The 9,795-nt window shown below is 39.9% G+C and overlaps 2 long non-coding RNA genes across 2 annotated transcripts; one reads left to right on the top strand and one right to left on the bottom strand.

Annotated features, from left to right (window-relative positions):
- Positions 1-5,910: 5,910 nt before the first annotated feature.
- LOC123469653 lies at positions 5,911-6,861 on the bottom strand. Its single transcript, XR_006642949.1, has 2 exons — positions 6,435-6,861; positions 5,911-6,328 (listed from the first exon to the last, which is right to left on the bottom strand). It is a non-coding gene; the product is annotated as an uncharacterized LOC123469653 (long non-coding RNA).
- Positions 6,862-7,421: 560 nt separating this feature from the next.
- Positions 7,422-9,292, top strand: LOC116921699. The gene is made up of 3 exons (XR_006643382.1): positions 7,422-8,273; positions 8,425-8,473; positions 8,958-9,292. It is a non-coding gene; the product is annotated as an uncharacterized LOC116921699 (long non-coding RNA).
- Positions 9,293-9,795: the final 503 nt, after the last annotated feature.

Here is a 9,795-nt window from a genome sequence, read left to right as displayed (position 1 = left end):
AAATGTAGTCGTCTATACCGTCTAACGTCAAGAATAAAACAATCAAATCATTTGAGAAAATGAGACGCGTATCGATTGTTTTGCTCGACAACGCGAATGATCGTCGTATTTGATTGATGCTATTACATTCATACAGACGGACCCGGTGGCTTCTTATTGTTGTGTTACAATGAATGGCGAAAAGAAAAGGACACTTGTACTCGCTTATTAAGTGTATTTAATCGCATAGTGGAGAAAAAAGCTAGCGCAGTCACGATAAAAGAGTTAGACTCAAACAGCGTAGAACATATGGCGTCCGGCGAGTCACCTGATGGCACGGTTGGGCATCACAAATGTTGAAATCCCGCGCAAGTGATTAATCACCATACAATGATGTCGTCGTTGGATTACAAAGCGGATACAAACGATGTAATTGTCAACATGTAACACCGCACACACAAGACATATTTGTAATAGACTGCCGTTGAAGTCCGTCCAATTGAAATGGATGGGATCTAAACGGCTTTCAATGGGATAACATCCGTAACAGGTTGATGCAAATGCAACGAGATTAAGACGAAATACGTGCTATATTAAGCTGAGACAGGTGACACAATATTGACCGTCATTTAAATATATATGCAATGAGGATGTTTCCAGCTCGATCCATCGCGCGATACGTTGCAATTTTTGTTTAAAAACAAGACCAGTGCTACGACCAAGTGTCGATAGCATCCGCCTGATAATCAGGACATCAGCATACCTCACTTCCTTACTATACAGCCAAACTTTTGGGCGCATGCTAATGCAAGCAAAAAAGCACACATTTTCTCCTTTCTATACACACACGCACGTATCTAGCTGTAGAATTTGTGTGCTGCTTTGCTTATTGCTTCTCTTCTCTCCTTTTCATTCCAGCGCCAAGACGCCTTCCAGCGTTCCTATATATACTGATCGTATTGCGGTGTGTTGGTGGTGCCTGGCGCAACAGTGGCCGGCATCCACGGACGGAATGGAGGTCATCACCAATTTTTTTTCCTTTTTTCATTGTTGTCATTCCTGTTTTAATCGGATTTCATGAACCTACATGCGCTACTATCATTGAGCCAGTTTTTGTCAGTTTTGAATTTGTTATTTTCTTCTTTTTAGCAAACTTTCCATTTCTTTCCATTGCAACAAACGAACCAGCTAATATTTGTAATGGCTATACCGTTACATAGATAACAGGGTAATGTTTTTTTCTGCCTCCATTTCATCGATCGGTTTCTCGTTTTAGACTGCAACCGATCACGCAAACTGCCTAATGGATGACGTTCATTACGTAAGCGATGGAACGTTTGGCGCGATCAATGGCGCTGTTCTCTTTTCGAATGTTCACATTTCGTTTGAATGGAGAGGAAGTGTAAAAATGAGGATAGAACATCAGTCTAGCTTTTGTTTTGTTTTACGGGAAAGAAGAATTATTTAGCAAGCAACTCACGTGTGTAACATTTGCAGGTAACTTTTTCTCTTTTTTTGTTTTTGCCGGTGATTGGCACGTAGCGGTTGTACTACCGGTATAAGACACGGACGGATGGGAAACTTTTACCTATTTTTCTTCTCTTTTACGTAAAAAATAAAATAAAAACCATGTCGTTAAAAGAAAGAAAACGAAGAAGAAATGCAGTTGTGACAAAATCGGGTCAGAGGTTAAAGAGCGTTGGCAAGAAACAAGAAAAATAAAATCCTTTTGTTTTGTTTACTTTTCAAAAGGACCTACATACGTGATCGAGCCATTTGACAGTTAAAGATTGAAAACATTTGCAAATGATAGATCGATCGATTTATTATCGATTTCAATGATTGTGTTGTTGTGTACGAGTTCACGAGCACCGCCATTTTGCTTATACGATCCATTTCACGCAGACAGTACACCATTCAATTGTTGCGCAACGAAACGACTGCAATCAACTGGTGTGTCGAATTATTTCGCCGACACATAAGAACTCAAAAAAAAAAAATCAAAAAAATTCTACATCATTACATCGATCATGATATAAATGTACTGGCCTCTTTGGTCCTATTTTTTAAAGGCGGAAACGGTAAATTAGACTGTAATGAGGGTCTGTTATTGCTTGTCCTCGTTCCGAAAATTCTTCCCCTTTTTTTGACGGATAGTTGGCCGATTGGCTCTTCATTTTTGTTTTGTTTTCTAGCGTGGGAGTCGTAACGTTATTGCTCTTGGACACGGCTATGACATGGTACCTACGACGATTTTATATGTGTCCCCCCCTGCAGTTTCTTTTCTTGTGCCTAAAGAGCGAACATGATGGCGTCGACGGACATAAAACAAAAAAAATATTACATCGCAAAAACAAAGTGAGCATACTACTTAAAAAAATTCTATATAATAAAAGCGGCATGTGCTAGCAAATTGTGACTTGGCCAAACGGGCATATCTAAAACTACTGCTTGGCGGCTGCTGTGGGCTGTTTGATCATTCAAAGTGCATGGCGGCTGTCTTTCTGCACAAAGTGTCGTCATCTCAACAGGATGTGCATCAAGCTGAGCGTGTCTATTACACAAAATGTTTAACAAAGTGATGGGCACTATACGAAGAGTGTTACGACACGCGTCCCAATGCCAATAAAACAACAACAACAGAAATGCAAAATTAGTTTCCTATTTTATCTCCGAAAATAAGGAAAAGAGAATGACCAAAAATAGGATGATCCATCGCACTGAACGTTTGGCTATTTATACATCAACTTTTTCTTTTTTCGTGTTAATTTATTTTTATGACGAGAGAAAGGGGCGCTTTGGAGAGACGGTCAGCTAAAAAGAACTGTGAACCGTGAGAATGAGGACCTTAACAAATATTGGTACGTACATGGCCGTGTGTGTGTGTGCAAACAAAAACAGTTGAAAATCCAGGAGGGTCTGCATGCAAATAAGCCAACCGCGCCCGGATACGTTACAATCAGTTCCCCGCGTCTATATAGCCTCACGATTTGCTACTATATATCTATCAAAACATTAGTCATCCGTAACGGTGAGCTGAAAAAGACGATGAACTTTGTACGAAAAACTGCAGAGCTTCAATGATTGGCCGCAGACAGTCTCGATGTATCATGACGTCATGACGATTGGTCTCGTTGTTGCGGAAACCGATGGCCGGCCTTTTTTTTTGGAGTGTCATTACATCGATATCTCTTCCCTATTGAATATACAGGCAAATGAAGCGCACGTTTAGCGATGGCCAGTTTCCCGTTCCTTTGAAATTTATTTCTCTCGTTATTTATTTCAAGATTGTTGTTATTCTTTTTTTATTTGTTCTCTTCGATTTTCCCGTTTGTTTTCTTTAGTTCCTTTTTTTTGGCAAAAGAAAACTCTTCGGTTGATTTTCCGGATGGGTCCAAAGCTCTCGTTGGCTTGAGCTTTCTCCACGGCCACCAGTTTCCCAGAGCCAACGTGATTGATCTTCCGTTTCATTCTCTAGCATCCCAAATAATATTTATAGCTACCTATAAATAACCATCTTCCCTACGTAGACACATTGACGAGAGTTTTCCCTCCCCATGCTGCACCTATAGACCAATACATTTCTTTTGCCTCCATCACCACCATTCAAAAATATATATTACTGTACATATTTTTTTTTTTTTCCAAAATAATTCATTCCTTCCCGTGTTATCGGCATTTCAAAGTGCCCTGCTCGTTTACGTATGGGCCTCAGTCATTAAAAAAGGTAAACTTCACCTTATACTATCGGGACTAATAAATTGACTTTGCGTGTTGGTCATCGTTCGTCTGAGGTCGGACAACATGAGCTCATAATTTCCGTGATCTCCATTCCCACATTTTTTTTGTTTTTTCCTCTTTGGCCCACCTGTTTGAATGGCCATCAGACCCATTGGCCTTTATAGGCATAAATATAGATATACATAATACCCAAAAGCAATGGGCTGGAAGCTGCGTGGCGGCTATACGTCGGCACATTATTTCATATCTCATCAAGCGGGGAAAGAGCTATAGTCTATAATGTAATAATATATAATATCTACCTGTATAGAGCTTTTTTTTTTACTACTGCTACTATTACTATATCTATACAGCTCCCCCCTTCCTTTACAATAGAATATAAATGTTATATAGATACCTGTGTTGAGTCCACATTTTGTTCTTTTTATGTGCAGGCTATTAGAAAGGCCTAAACAGGCCTATGAACGTTCAGAAATGAAATGGAAACTTTTTACGTTTGTGGCTATGTGTGTGTTTAAACGTAAAAAAAAAAACCTAATGAAATTAAAGCGAGGGAATTTCGATGCTTCAGGGTGGGTTATATTAGCCATCCAGACTTGTCACGCAGCTATTTTGCTTTCTTTTTCATTCCGGGTGGGACCCTGTTCCACGTTTTTCTTTCCCCCCATCTCATACACGTTTTGTCATTTGATTTTTCAAAGGGGGAGGTGTGTCGTACACGAGAAATGATGAGCGACTGTCTTCCATCAATACCTTTAAGTTAATGATGCTATAGAAAATAAAGAATCATGCCCATATTTTCGAACGCTTTCTTGCTGTGCACCGCGTTGCACACAATAGATAATAGGCCGGCATGTAGTAGACATATAGAAAGATGTTGATTTCTCTTTCATTCTCATAAGGGGACAGCTGAGAGCCTTCGGTAATCACACAGGTAGAAAAGAAAAGGGAACTTTTTTAGATGTGAGAAAAAAAAAAGAGGGTGGAAAATTCCTCTCTGTCCGATGCTATACACGGAACTATAAGAGCATCCGATTCTCTTATAAGAAACAGCGACAGACGAGCCAAGCGTGAAAGAGAAACAGAGAGTTCTATACCTGTGATATGGTGCGGTTGTTTGCAAGCTTGACTTGCTGCGGAGTTTTGTCAGCTTGTTTTTTCACTGCTTACAGGATACACGGGCACTAGCACTGACTTGCTCTACTATACCATGCCTTTCACCCCCTCGAGCAGGTGGAGGAGGAAAGCCACGTTTTTTCTTTCTGTTTTTTTCGAGAGAGAATCGAACCCCCCCTCAAGGAAGCAAGAAGATAGGAAAATAGGCAACTCTGAAAAGGAATTCGAGAACAAACAAAACCAAAACCAGCCGGCTTTAGTTTAAACATATAGGCTGTAAAACATTTTTTCTTTAGAAACACGTTTAAAGCTCTGCTTTTGTGTATTATACACAAATCAAACAAGTGCAAAATAAATAAAAAATGGCCAGTAGACACTCATATCTATGAAATGTATAGGTTGTGTCTAGGTGCACATGTTGGTTTGCGTCCCTGACGCTGCTGATCTCCATATACAGGTGGAGTAGGCCATCATGAGGAGGTCGACGGGTTGCTGGAGGTCTAAGAGGAGGGCAAGTCTTTTTTTGGGGCTCGGTTGTAATCTTTTTTTTTTTTTTCCTAAATATATTCTTCTTCAAGTTTTTTGGCTGGCCGTTACGTGACTTGATGCGCCCGTGTGGTTTCTTCCCTCTTTTGCCCCCTTTCCCTTGCTGGCCGTTAGCGCCGCTAGCGTTGAACCTGTCAGAGCCCTTTCACCGGCGTTTTCACTTGCATTCCACAACTTTATAGAACTTCAAAACAAATTTTTTTTTTTCTCTATTTGCTTGGCTTTGTCTCTCTTTCTCAGTGAGAAGCGTAAAAGAAATGAATCTTTTTTCTTTCCAGATGCGCACTCGTCTCACCAGCCCAGTCATCACGCCCCTCTTTTACTCCGCCTGCCGCTTGTTGGCCCAGTCACGCATTCCTGTCTAATTGCGCCGTCGTCTCTCTCCGTTTTGCTCTTCTTTTCGATTTCATTTTACTAGGCCACGAGATTATAAAATGTCCTATCGTCGTTCGAAAAGAATTGAAAGAGATGACAACCAAAATCGTTTCGATTATCGAAATGAAATCAATTCAAAACGGGGAGTCGCTGTAGAATTCCTTTTGATGTGCACTACGTACGTAAACGAAAAATTGATTCAAAGGAAGAAGAGGACAGTCGAGCAGAGTTTTTTGTTTTGAAAACCGGACTGATGGTGGTCACCGTACCTGAGTAATAACTAACTGGAAACTTTCAAAAAAACAAAAAAACAAAATTGACAGCAACAACTCGTTTTGTTTCATTACGAAAATCCAATTGTTGTTGTGGATGTTCTCCATTTTTTCCGTTTCACAAGATCTCGACATCGAGAGCCATGCCGCCAATCAGCTGTGAAAGAAAAATTCTCGTCCGTCAATTTTCGGGTTGCCGGTTTTGTTTTTTCGAATTCCAGATTTCGTGGCAACTCGTTCGATTTCCAGTCCCCAAAAGTAGGACCGATCTGCTTTTCATATTTGACCAAAGAATTCCCCTAGTGAAATGGTCGTTGTGGTCGGTTTCGCCAAATGACAGAAGCGAAAATAAAAACTTGAGAATGAATGAATGTAGCAAAAAAAAAAATAAAAATTCAAACAAACCATAAATCGATGGTGTCTCGTGACCAACGTAACGAATAGAAGCGGAATTTTTTTTTTAACAAAAAATACTTGAAATTTGTTTATTTATATAAATTTTTTTTTTTAATTATTATTCCGTTTAGCGCAACAAGCCGAACGGCAATCGCGGGAGCAAAGTCAAACGGAGACGCCAGAAGCAACAGCTGAACGCGCTCAGGTATGCAGGACAAAGGTGCGTCGTTTTTCTTTTGCTAGTTGCGTTATTTCCCTTCCTTCTTCTTTTTTTTTTCTCTCTCATTCTCCTTCTCTCTCCATTTTTCTTATCATCATCGTCATCACCCATCCTCGTCTTTTCTCTTTCCCTCGTTCTCTTTCGGCGTGTAATGTTCGTTTCTCCTGTTTCTTATGTCTTCTCCCTGTTTATGTATTTAGTATATTACGTATGGTCTTTTATTTTTGGAGGGGGGGGGGGATGGTTTGAGCCGAGATAATAAAAAAAAAAAAGAAAAGAGAAGGTGAAAAATTAACTTCTAGCACCGTAGATTTCGAATGTATCGATGTACAAAATGTGGTTGTCTTTGGGAGAGCCAATACAAAAGCAAAGGGGGGAGGCCCAGCCCGCGAGATTCAAACTGTATACGGTGTAAAAATATATTCAACATTCGTTACTCCAGGGCACCGGTGATGTTGCACGAAAGAAACTGTGCTGCAATGTCGTAGACAACCCATTGATCCATCAAGTTGCATACTATTACATATGCAGTATGTTTGAATCGAATGGTAAATAAGTAGGCTGGGGTTGAATCAGGACAGGTGAAAAGCAAAAAAAAAAAAACATGAAAGAGAAACAGGTAGAACGAAAGATTGAAGAATGAAAAACGTGGGTATTTTAAAAGTCGAGTAGAGGAAGAAAATGAAAGAGAAAAAAGAAAAACGATAGAGGATAAAGAAAAGCTAAGAGAGAGAGAGAGAGAAAATATCAAATGTTTCTTTTCTTTTCTCAGTTCCTTTTGGATTCTTTATTTTTTATTACACCGATGAGAGAGAGAGGCCGGGGGAGAAGAGTCCAGGAGAAAGTTTCTCCTCGTTTCTCGGCCCCTTCCTCCACCGTCCCATGTTGTTTTGCTGCCACTACACCAGGATGAGGCAACTCTGCCGGGATCCGATTCAACTGATTAAGAAAAGAAAAACGAAGAAGAAGAAGAAGAAGAAGAAAACCAGTTATGTTTGTGTATACATTTGCTTGGCTTGCAAACTGAAAGAATTCCCCAATCGGAATGCCAGTGCTCAAACACAACCTGTACGCAACAACAACAATTTCCTGAATTCATTTTGGTTTTGTTTTTTAACATTTTGTTTGTTGTTTTGTTTGTTTTTTTAACTTCAAAAGTCCAATTCTCTCCACCTGGGTACCTGTTTCTTCTATTCATAATTATCACCGCCATTATCGACGTATTCTAGTTATTCCTCAATAAAAATCAAATTAGAAATTTGCATATCCACTGACCAAGAAATTGCTACTAAAGTCGATGTTCAGCATCGAAGACATCAGTCAAAGGCAGGAACTCTTTTCACTTTGTGAGCTTCCGCGTATGCGTCACCCACCGGCTAGCGGGCGTGACTGTCGCCATGGCTACCAAGCCGAGAGTCTCATGCCGTTCGTGCGTCATTCATGGAAACTGTGGAAGGGTCGTAGCCATTAACGCAAGTGTTCAACACACGTTGATGTAATACAGGAAAGCTCTATAGATATCATCGACTTTGCTCTTATTTTCGCTTCGTTAAACGAACGCGGATGGAGAGAGGAGAAAATGATTTCGAAATGCACAGGCACAGCAGCGAGATGGACGACATGGAAAGGTAAATATCGACACGAATGAGTTGCATTAAACCACACAACTCATCGACAATCGTAGCCGTTACCTCAAACCCATCTCGATTTTTCTTTTTTTTTTTTCTTTCTTCGATTTCAATCGGGTACGTTTCAACATTCGCCTTCAATTGTTATCAGCGGTCAATCATTGGCTCTTTCTTCGGATTTCATCGTGACACCATTCCAGGTAAATATTTTTTTTGTTCTCTTTATCGATTTGACGTTGATTGAATTTTAAAAATTTCAACATAAAAAAAAATAAAACTATTCTTTGTTGTTGTTGTTGTTATATTTGTGTGTGTGTTTAAAAAATGTATTTGTAGTGTACGAGGTCGAAATGAAATGAATTTATGCATGCCGGTTGTAGTACGTGCACGGGCGGCAGCTCAACAGCAGCGCGCAACAGTTTGGTCGACCCCCCTGGGCGGGCCAACTTTCTCCTGGACTCGTTCACACAAACCAGACACAGTATATTACCCACGTACACACACACACACACACACAGGAGGTTTCAGATTCTTTTCTCTAGCGTAAACTTCCCATGAAAAAAAAAAAAGAACCCATTGGATTTGTGTGTGTGTGTTTCATTTCATTCACTACCGAAAGTTTTTTTTTTTTATTTAATTTAATTTATTTTCCTTCTCTTTTTTTTTTTACCTGTCTCTATACAGAAGAAAAGGGGGAAGAGGATCGAGAGCTTGGCCCTCTCGTTTTTCCTTTTTTTTTCGATTCATTTTCTCCTCATTCTTCCCTGCACCGTCACTCCTGCCCATTTAAAGGAATGGGTTGCGTTCACGCAAAAGCTGCCTCATACGCACACACAAACGTCTATAAACTCTCGGCCCTACCAACAAATACCTGTTCAATTCTTGACGGATCTTTAAAGTTTACTAGACGGCCCATTATAGACCTTCCATCACGATGCAATTGACGTACGACGGCTGATGCAACGGCTTCGCTACGCGATAAAACATTTTGTATAAACGTATATACATAGCTCATCTTATCTGCATATTAAAAAATAAATATATGATTTGTATTATGCATATTTGGTTTTCTTCTTTTATGGCAGATTTTTTTTCTTTCCAGTTTAGCCTTTTCACTTCGCTTTCCATCAGCGACTAGAGAAAAAAAAGTGTTAACCTCAAATCAGTCGTACAGAACTTATTGCACCACGTAGGGAAATGTTGTACTGAGCCATCCCTGTACCAGTATATATTTGAAGGCCTTAATGCAACAACATCTTTTTACTATGTATACGAGCCTTACGGCTGTCTCCGTCTATCCGTAAAATGACTTCCGCTGCCCCTTCTCTTCGTTTCTTGTTTTCTTCGAGAATTTTGTCTATTTTTTTTTTTTTTTGTAATTTCTTAAGAAAAATTATTTTCAAAAGAATTCCAGTTCCCTTTTTTTTTTTTTAAGTTCTTAACGCGGCTGCTTATAACGTTCCTTTCTCGCGCGTAGAAGAGAAAGTGCTGCCCCTTCGCCTTTGCCTCCCCCCTGTGTGTT

Source organism: Daphnia magna, linkage group LG1 (genome assembly GCF_020631705.1).
Source record: "Daphnia magna isolate NIES linkage group LG1, ASM2063170v1.1, whole genome shotgun sequence".
NCBI lineage: Eukaryota > Metazoa > Arthropoda > Branchiopoda > Diplostraca > Daphniidae > Daphnia > Daphnia magna.
This window is presented reverse-complemented; position numbering and strand designations above follow the sequence as displayed.